The sequence below is a fragment of the Manis javanica genome, chromosome 5 (genome assembly GCF_040802235.1).
Source record: "Manis javanica isolate MJ-LG chromosome 5, MJ_LKY, whole genome shotgun sequence".
In the NCBI taxonomy this organism is placed as follows: Eukaryota; Metazoa; Chordata; class Mammalia; order Pholidota; family Manidae; genus Manis; species Manis javanica.
This window is the reverse complement of record NC_133160.1, coordinates 12,856,160-12,866,723: the sequence shown is the minus strand read 5'-3', so window position 1 is coordinate 12,866,723 and position 10,564 is coordinate 12,856,160.

Here is a 10,564-nt window from a genome sequence, read left to right as displayed (position 1 = left end):
CCAGGTCTGAGGCTGAGTGACCTTGGGCAAGTCACATCCCCGCTCTGGGTCATAATGTTTCCACAGTTTATCAAGCGCTAATCACATCTAAGGCTAGGCCTTGAACCCAAGTCACTGGCTCTAGACTCTGTGTTCTAGCATATTCCAAAATCAGTACAGGTGGCTTGAAATAAGGTTCCTGTGGTCAGGCACTCTAGGGAAGCAGGGCTTTTTCTGCAGGACTTTCGGAAGTAGCCTGTAGCATGTTCTCAAGAGTGTGGCTCTCAGAGAGGGCAGGAGATGGTGCAGCTTTTCCTGAATGCATTTGGCCATGGAATTCTTTATTTTAGGGCTCTTGTTCTTGCTGGACCCTAGTGTCCATCTCTGGGCTTATTAGAGACCCTTTTGCCAAATGTGGCTCAAACTCTCAGTCCTGTTCATCCTCAAGGGCTGAAGGGAGACGCTGAAGGAAGGAGGGAAGTAAAAGAGTGTCTTCTAAAGTGTGAATGACTAAAAAAACGATAAAAGCGGGGGTGTGACTGTTCTGTCTCCTTCGCTCAGGCACAGGGCTGGGACGGTGACGTGACGGCGTGTCCACAGGCTCTGCTGGGTGAATGCTCACCTTGGATCAGGACCTGTCCTTGGGGCCTTTAACACATTGTTCCTGGCCGGTAATGCTCACAGCTCTATGAGAAGCAGGTACTATCCTTGTTTATGAATGAGGAAACCAAGGTTCAGGGAAGTGATGCACTTACCCAAGGTCACACAGCTAGATTTGAACCCAGAGCGGACTCCAGAACTTGTTTTTGCAATAAAGTCCATTCCTGATTTATTGGCTCCTATGCTACCACCTTATCCTCCCCTCTCCCCTTTCAGACAGGGTGATAAAGTGGATTATTAAGGATTGCTAGCAATAGACAGACCATCAATCCATGGTCCCATCACTTGCTATATGTTAGCAGTGACAAGCGCAGCTGTCTGTCAAGTGTCTGCCATGCTCCTGGCATTGGGCTGGCTGCTTTGGACCCGTTACTTTCCCCACTGAGTCCTCACCCACACTAGCTTCAGAGATGTGGAGACAGAGGCAGGGAGAATTCTAGTGACCTGTTCAAACATGTGCAATGAAGAAACAAGTGGCCAAAGTTGATGTGATTCCAGACGTTATTTCCCAGGATCCTTGGGTCACTGTAAAAATCCAAGGCCCCAAATAGCCAGCCCCAGTCTGGGAGGAGTGAGCTGTCTCCTCCTTGGCTTCAGGGTCTGACACACCAGCTCCCTCTGCAGTAGCTGCCACTGACCTGTCCCCAAGGCGAGTCATGAGCCTTTGGGCCTCTCCTGCCCCGCCCGGCCCCTGCAGGCCCCTCAGCCCCTGGGCCCTGTCCTTGCTGCCTGGCACACCATTACTGCCTGGGAAACACTGAAGAATGATGACAGCACCTGGGCCTGGCTCCTCCAAGGTCCCTGTTTAGCATCCAGGGAGGCCGGAAGGAGGCGGCGGAGGAGCAGGGAGTGAAGTGACTGCTGACACATTGATGCAGGGAGCTGTTTATGCCGGAGCCTCCCGTGGAAGGCTGCCTCCGGAAGGCAGGCTCAGCCAGTCTGCTTCCCTCCCCCTGTCATCCTGTCATCCTGGCTGCCAGGGGTACAGTGACCTCCCCCAGGCTGATCTACTCTCCCTGGGCGAGTCCACTGCCACTCCTGAGGGTGGCATTCAAGGCCCTCCACATCTGGCATCAGTCTTCCCCTCTCTCTAGCCTCACCCCTTGCTTGTCCATTAAAAAATTTTTAAAAAATATTTATCGATTACCTATGTGTCCGGCAATGTTCTAGGTACTAAAGATACAACAAAGAACAGAACAGATAAAAATCTCTGCCTTCCTGGGAGGAATCGACAGTAAGCAAGTTAACAAGTAAATGTGTAATGGCCAGGCAGAGCTTTCAAGGAAAAAAAACAATAACAAAAAATCCTAGACTCCCTCAGGGAATTTATAGACAGAATTCAGGAGTCAGTGAAGTTGAAGGGGGGAAAAATCACACTTTTATTTCACTAACCTCTAATTGAAACACAGCATTTCTCTCCAGTTATAAATGTTGACAACACACCATGGTAGCATTAGCATGGCTGTGACTTTGTCACCAGCAGAAATCAGTTATTTCCTATCATATTATAGTTGTTGCAGACATTTCAAAATATCACTGACACTCATCACTGCTTCAAAATTGTGGTAGTTAATAGAGCTGCTGCTAGCTTCATTATGTAATGCATTAATAAAGAAGCACATATAGTACTCTATCACACATCTGTTTTGTAAATATTTTGAAAACCCTATTTCAGTATAATTGGCTTCCTTTGTAATTCTATGTATTTTCTTCTATGCGTTTTTAACACATTGTTCTGGGAAGAAGTTCCATTGGCTTCACCAGATGCCAAGAGGTCCGTGGCCCCAAAGGAGTTAACTCCCAGGGCAGAGGAGGGGGCTTAGGTAGAATGGTCAGGAGGGCCTCTAGGGAAGCGATATGTGAGCAGCAACCTGAAGGAGGCCGACAAGCTGCCACATGAAAGTTCTGAGTAACATTCCTTCTGGGCCGAGCGAACTGCGAGTTTAAGGGCTCCAGAGTGGAAAGCAGCCCGGAGGCCAGAGCGGCTGCAGCAAAGTGACTGACAGAGGGGAGGGTGGAGAGGAAAGGGGCCACATCAAGCAAGGCCTGTTTTGATCTGAGTGACATGGAAGCTACTGCAGGGTGTTGAGCGGGAGTGGTGTATTCTGATTTCTCAGTTTGGGGTCCCTTTGAATACTGGGCCGAGAATGGAGCACTGAGCAGTGAATCAGAGGGGCAGCAGGGAAGCCAGGTGCAAGGCCCCTGTGGTCATCCAGGGGAAATATGACGGTGGCTCAGAGCAGGGTGGAGTGGGAGATGTGGTCCCATGCCAGAGAGGCTAGACCAACGGGACTTGATGCACTGCACCGTGGGCTTTCACGCCTCTGTGTTTTAGCTTATGCTCTTCCCTGCGACACACCTTCCTGCTGTATCAACCCTCACCCCTGATTCTCCTCTGACTCTCCACACATCCATGGCTGAGGCTGCTGGTTGTCTACTTTTTATCTGATCCCTCCTTCTTCCTCACTAAAAGATCCCCAGTAGTATCTGTAGGAGTAATGTGTCCATCTTAAAAGCCACACATTCCAGCTTCCTTTGCAGCTAGGGGTTGCCATGGAGACAGGACAGGACGCCATTGGGTGGGGCCTCCAGAACGGGCTTTCCACAGAAGGTGAACTCATCCTTTTGCCCATCTTCCTCCTCAAGCCTGGGCATGACGGTTGGAGCCCCATCCCCAAACAGCTTTTTTGAGACCATAAGGCAAGGATGTCACAGTGCCCTCAACTCTGAGATCCTGGAATGCTGAAGCTCTGTCGAAATTTCTCTTTATCAGATAAACAAAACCTTAATGGATTCAAGCCATTATAGTTGGATCTCTGGTATCAGGAGCAGAACCCAACTGCCTTCTGGATGTCTCCATGTGAATAACGCAGGCCCCTCAGACTCTGCTGCGGGGCCTGCCAGCTTTCTCTCAAGGAACTTCTTGTTTGGAAACTCAGACAAAGAACAGTGTAAGATCTTTGCCCATCCACAGAGGTACCCACCCACCCGTCTGCCCATCCATCCTTCTCTTTGTGTGTCCATCTGTCTGACAAACTTTTATCAAGCGTCTACTATGCACTAGGCCCTGTGCTAGACACAGGAGCTAGAGATGCAAATGATGTATTTCATTTGATGCCCATTTGCTCCTGTAAGCACGGAACATCTCTGGAAGGATACATCAGACACTGGCAACCAGAAGTGCCTCCCCAGAGGGAGACCGGGCACACAGGAGACATGGGTATTTATTCCTTTTGAACCCTTAGAATGTGTACCATGTGTATGTATTCACTATTTAAACACTTTTTAATTAAAAATGTATACATTTCATCTGGATTTTCACAATCTGTCTTGCTCCTAAAAGGATTTGAGGCAATTTATAAGAATTCACAGAGATGAATAGATGTGGCCCTGCTGTCAGAGAGTTGACAGTCTCATTGATAGTCTCGTGGGGAAGCGAGATGAGTAAACAATGCTAATACAGAGGACCACAGGATGCCACTTGGTGGGGTCTCAAAGGATCTCTGTGGTATCACTCAGCCACAGCCCCTGAGCAATGACCTCGCACAGCCACTATCATTTCACCACTGGCTGGGCTTAGAAAGCAGGGTGCCCAACTCTGGCATTTAAATAGCCAAGACTCCCTCCCTGCAAGTCCAGGCACTTCTGTGAGCTGAACCCCAAGTCACTGAGCCACACTTATGTCCACACGCCCAGGTCCAGGCTGGCTGGGGGAGCTTGGACCCTCCTTATGTGTGTGCTTATTCCACACGAGCCCTGTGGGGCCTGCGGACAAATGCACAGAGTACAGGAGGGAGCTTGTCCTGTACTGATGTCCAGGTGGCCACGACCTCAGGCTAGGAAGCGGGCCTGGGACTAAGGGAGGGCAGAAGCTGGGATTGCATGGCAGGCGGCCTGGGGAGAGAGAGGGCCAGCCAGGCTGCTTGGAGAATGTCTTTCCAAAGCAGTCTTTTGAAATAGAGCAAGAATAACTTTAAACAATAAGATGCTTCTCTCTCCCCCTCAACTGTTGCCCAGGCAACGCCAGAGTGCTCAACAACTGTTTAGTTTTTTAAGAAACCAAATCTCCCTCTCTTTGGTCAGCTACCGCCAGGAAGATGAAGAGGCGGCGTAGGCGCCCCTCGCGGCCCATTGTGTGGGAACCCGGGTCAGCCGCCTGCAGCAGTGACATTTAAATCTGACGCCACATATTATATATGAACCAGGAGCTGTTCTTGTGACTTGTGCTCCCTTATGGGGGAGGCTACAATCTCCCGCCCCAAACTCCTTGTCTGCTTGTGGCTTTGACAGTTTGGGGGTCAGCAGAGAGGCCACAGTCTGCCTGCAGTGTAGCTGGTGGCAGTGCGCGTGTCGGGGGTGATCTGTCCCCAACCCTCTGCACCACTGGCCCAGGAAAGCCCTCTCAGGCCAGGTCATGGAGTCCTCCAGGGGCCTTGTTTAAGCCCCAGAGGCTCTCCTGAAGTCCCTGCCTTTGCAGAGCCTTGACCGAGAACACCAGCTGTGCACCTCTTACATTTTTCTGCTTGCCAGGCAGATTGATGCCTATTATCTCTGTGGGGCCTCCAACAACCCAGTGAGGGAGTTTTTTGTCATCTCCAGGTTACATACACAGAAGCCAGGTGCAGAGAGCTCTGAAAGGCTAAGGTGCCAGGTACTTTCAAACATAAATTCTTAGGACCATGCAAGCAGGTAGGTGCTGCCATCCTTGCTATCATAAGCCCAGGTTGCCAGAAGGGGAAACTGAGGATGCAGGGGTTAACATGCCAGCCAAGGGGTATGGCAAGATTCGCACTCGGGCCAGCCCAGTGCAGAGCCTATGGCCCTGTGTCTCATCCCAGACTGCCCTGGTGAAGCTCTGTGCCCTGGGGGGACAGAAGGGCAGATCTTTCCTGGCTCCCGGGATTCGGCCAATGTGTTCTAGAGGGGTGATCGCCCCCAACTCTGCCTCCACGGAAGGAAAGCGATGAGCTTTGGCAACACGAATTTCTGGTTTCTGGATCCTTAGGCAAGTCAAAGAAGTGCTTAAAACCTCACTTTGCTTATCTGTAAAATGGAAGCATGGTTGTGAAGAAGATAATATTGAGAGCTGCCCCTTAGGACATGCTGGGCAGTGTTGTAAAAACTTTACATAAATTACCTCATTTAATCGTTTCAGTAACTCCAGACAGGCATAGTCCTTACCTCTATTTTCAGAGGAAGAACAGGAGCCCCACGGAGGTGGAGTCGCTGATCCAAAATCATGGCTAAAAATTAGAGCTAAGAACAAAGCCAGAGGGACTGGTCCTGGCACACAGTAGGTTCAAAGCAGGCGTTGGCTCGAATCTCTCAGGAAGATAAATAGAGGGGCTTCTGTCTCCTGGGAAACAAAACATGGGAGAAAGTTAAATTTAGAGGAGCCAAACCAGGTTAGAACAAGCCCCCTTATCCAGCTCAGCCACAAAATCAGGACAGGAAATTGGCTTCAGCCACAATAGAAACCCGCAAGGAGTGCCTCTCCCTTCTGAGATGAGAAAGGCAGCCACAGGGAGGGAGGTCCCAGCTGTGGGGCGGGTGGGCGGCTCCTCGGCCCGCACTGAGGGAGGCCCACACCTGGGACAGGGGGCCCTGCCCTCCATGGGAGCCCCCAGGGCCGCACTGAGTCCCTAGCAGTGGCAAGGAACGCAGGCCAGGGAGAAGCTGCCATGGTGCTGGATAACGTCTCCGGGCAGACACCTCCCTTCTTCCCTCTGGCCCTTCCTCTCTGAGGAAACTGGCGCTGTTCACTCCCCACCTCCCACCTCCACCAGACGAGGTCCCCGTCCCTTCATCCAGCCCCCGCCCCCATATCTTAGCACGGCTAAATGGCAAGCCCAGAGGTGCGGCGACAGGAGGGGCCGGGGTAATGATCCCCTATTGGCTTTCTTCACAAGATCACTGCCTTAATTTACGAGGCCTGAGTGAGTCTCATTTCCCCAGTGCGCATTGAGTAATTAACTATTAATAAAAGCATTACTGAGTTAACCATGAGGGCATGTTTAATTCATGGGGCAGCCCTGGAACAGGACGGGAGGCTTTGGCTCAGTGGGGGATTCCTCCCAGAGTAAAATACTGCCAGTGGGATGCTGCTCCTGACAGACCCTCAGTCCCCTGAGGTGGGCCATTCTTTTCGCCCCTAACCAGGGGGCCCAGTCCCAGAGCAGAGTGAAACTGCAGGCATCCCAGCCAGAGGGCCTGGGGAGGTTGGGGGAGGCCCCTTGCGGCCCAAAGGTGGGTACACTGCAGCTCCCCTAGCCTCTGGGAGCCTATTTCTCATCTTTAAAGTGGGATGGCTGGTGACACTGTCCCAGGGGTGGCCTTGGGAGGAGAAGTCAAGGATGGGAAAGGATGTGGTAAATGACCGGATGCTCTTCACCTGTGTGGAATTATCTTTAGCATCTTCCCCTCTCCCAGCTCGCCACCCCCAGTAGATTCAGGCAATTGTTGATTGTTGGTCAGGGGAGGGGAAATACCCATCTGCTTGTTTAAGAACAACCTGGTGAAACAATTCCTACCAGGTTAGCTCCTGGGGACCTGCAGGCTTTTCAAATGAGGGAGCCCCTCTTACCCCCTTATCCGGACACACCTCTGGCCAGTCAGGAGTCATGGAGCGCTGTAGTGCTCAAACCCAGCCTTGCGCTCACCCCTCTGTGTCTTTGCACCTACCTGCTCTTCCCCTTGCCTGGTGTACCTTTCTCCTTTTTTTCTGCTTGGTAACTCCTGTTAAGTCTTTAGGACTCAGTTTAAAAGGGTCAGTTCCTCCTAAGAATCTTTGCCCTCCTCCTGCCCCAGGTAGAATTTGCTGCTTCCTTTTCTGTCTCTCCTTTATATTCTTCTATTATGGCATCTATCCACCCACCCATCCATCATCCATCATCCATCTACCATTCATCCATCATCCAACCATCCACTCATTCATATTTATTGAACACCAATAGTGTACATTTCTGATGATGATGTTTTGAAATTTTGAACAAGTCTGGCTTTCCCTAGAGCAACAGTTCTTAGGCTTTGGGGATAAAGAAAAATGCACATGTGCATATACATGTCAGATGCTGCTTTCCTCCCTCAGGGACCCCTGAGGGGTCATCCATGAAGCCAGGCTGTGGATCTTGGGTATGGTGGGTTACTCAGACCACCCCCTGGAATGAAAGCCTGAGCCCCCAGCTGCTGGGAGCATGGCCGGGAGACAGTGCTCAGCCATCATCCTTCTTTGAAGATTGACTTGATTCAAAGAAAATGCCTCACCCCTGCCTCATGCTTCCTTCCAGCGTTATGCCCACTTCCAATGACAGATTGAGGCAATGGCCGAGACCTTGCCCCCCAACTCGGGACAAGTCTGATGGCTCATCCCAGCTCTAGAGCTCCCCATGGGTTTGGCTGAAGTCTTTGTTGGGATTGCCTCACAGCTCAACTTCTCCCTCTGCCAAAACCTATGTCCTTTGCCTGCCTTCCACGGGTGTTTTTCCCAAGACCACTTCTAAACAACTTTCTTTGTTCCAATCTCCATCCGAGTCTAATTCTCAGGGAATCCACGGGATTAAAAAGCCTTCAAAAGTTCCTTGAGAACATCAACTCTCTTACTGACTTCTCTACTTCTACCAGCTCCCATGGGCAGGGCACATTGAAGGTGCTTCAGAAATATTTATTGAATGCATTTGAATGCCTTTTTTCCTGGTTCTTTATTCTGTCCCTCTTGTCCCAGCAGAATTCTTGAGACATCCAGGAGAGAGACAGCCCTACCAGCAGGATGTCAGCGGGACGATTTCTGGGAAATGTACAAGTTGCCAACAAAACTATAACTAACTAGGGGAACAGAAGTCAAGCTAACTGGTCACTACTAAGGAGGGGCAAAGGGGCTTAAGTGATGTTAGAGCTGTGTGCTTAGAGCAAAGGCTCAAGGGGGTGACTGGGAGACTGGAGGCTGGCAGTAATGGGCGGTGGTGGTGATGGTGGAACAGCCTTTTCCTACAGGGCAAATCATTTAAAGTTCAACAGGTCCCAGAACCTAGAACATCTTCACTTGAGTTTCCATTACTGGAAATTCCTTCCCATGACAAATATCTATTCTCTCTACTGTGTCAGGTAACAGAGCAAGGATGGGGGGGGCCAGGGCTCCTCCTCTGACTTTGTCACTCCGGAAAGTTATATCCTCATGCTGTTATTTCCTGAATGGTAATTACTATGTGCCCAGCAGTGTGCTGCTTCACATACACAATTTTACTTCATTCTCACAATAGGTTCATTAGGAGATATGTATTATTATTCCTTCTTTATAGACAAGGAAACAGGCTCAGAGACCAGTAACTTGCCTAAGACACAGAGCCCATCATAGGGCCAAAAGGAGATCCTAGTCCATGTCTGCTGGGGCTGGGTTCTTAGCTACTTACATGCGCAACCTCTGTTTGTTTCCACATCTGTGAAAGAGCTACCATCAATTCCTACTGCACTGGGTTGTTAGGGATTAAACAACCTATATGAGAGGCCTAGAGGGTGCCTAGTGAATGTCCACTCTGTTTTCCTTGGCATTCTTTTGTCCCCTGCTTACCTCCTCCCTGGGCTGGAAGGACTGTCCCATTTGCCATCTCTGCAAGGACCAACATTTCTATCCCAAGTCCAGCACAATGTCTGGCAGGCAGCCAGCACTCACCGAACACTTTTGACCCAAATGGACGATCTGAGAGGGCCCTCAGGTGTTTGGACCGTAAATTGGGGACCTGAACAGTCCATCATCAGTCTGTGATGCAGAAAGACCACTCTCTTGGTGCCATGTAACACTACTCTCAAGCCACTCAGATTTTCAGTTTTTTCTCAGCAGAATGGAACACAGATGAAAGTGGCCTCCTGAGCCCCCAAGGTAGAGCAAGGTCCCAGAATGGAGATGAAGGTACTCAGGCCCTCCCAGGCTTCTCCTGTCCCTCCCACAGGTAAACTGCAGCTCATTCACATCCCCACCATGGCCCCAGCTGCAGACATCCTTGTATATTAGGCATTAACCTCCCTTCCACCATAGGCTCCAGAGAGAGGCGGTGGGCATGTAAGCACTTTAAACTAGAACCTACAGGGAACCTCCTTCCCTCCTCTACAGAAGGCCCGGAGCTGGAGGCTCTGTGGTGACAGAAGCCACAGCTTTGGAGAGACAGGTCACATCGTCAGCTTCCTTCAACCTGTGCAAGCACCAAGTTGCCATGGTGATGCTGCAGCCCTGAGATGCACTGGCTGCAGATGGCATGGGTGCTCCTAGGGCTCAATGCCCAGGATGGGAGCTGTCTGGTCTGGGAGGTCAGTTGACTGGGTGGGCGGGTGGAGGAGAGGCAGCCCTCCTCTAGGTTGGGCTGGTAATTGCCGCTAAGTGAGGTGCTGACATTGAACCCAACATGCTAGCGGTGAGGGCCTGCTCTGCACCCTGTAATTACTGCACCAGACAGCAGCATTTGCTCCCTGCCCAGAGAGAGGAACACGGTGCGGGGAGCAGGCAGGAAGCTCTCGACCACCTGAGCCAGTGGGGCTCTGGCAGGCTCTCCCAGCTGCCCAGCCTGTCTGGCAGAGGCAGGGAGGCCCCAGCCCCTCCTTTCTGTTGCCTCTCCCCATGCCATCCAATGTGGAACATGAGCTTTCTTTAATCCTGGCCCCTGAGCTTGCAGTACCCAAGGGGGGCAGAGGTGCAGGAACCAGATAAGGCACCACCTCAGGGGTCCCACCTTCATTTGTGAAGCAAGTCTGGGTCGCAAAGCTGACCTGGAGGCAGATCTTGCTTCTAATTCCTCTTGAGCCGAGGCTTCTGAGGATTTCAGGCTAGTCACTGCCCCTCCTGGCCCTCAGTTTCCCTAGCTGTAAGACAGCAAACTGAATCCTGCTTTTCTAAGTAGGGTTTCACTGGAACACAGCCACGCCCTTTTGTTTCTGTTTC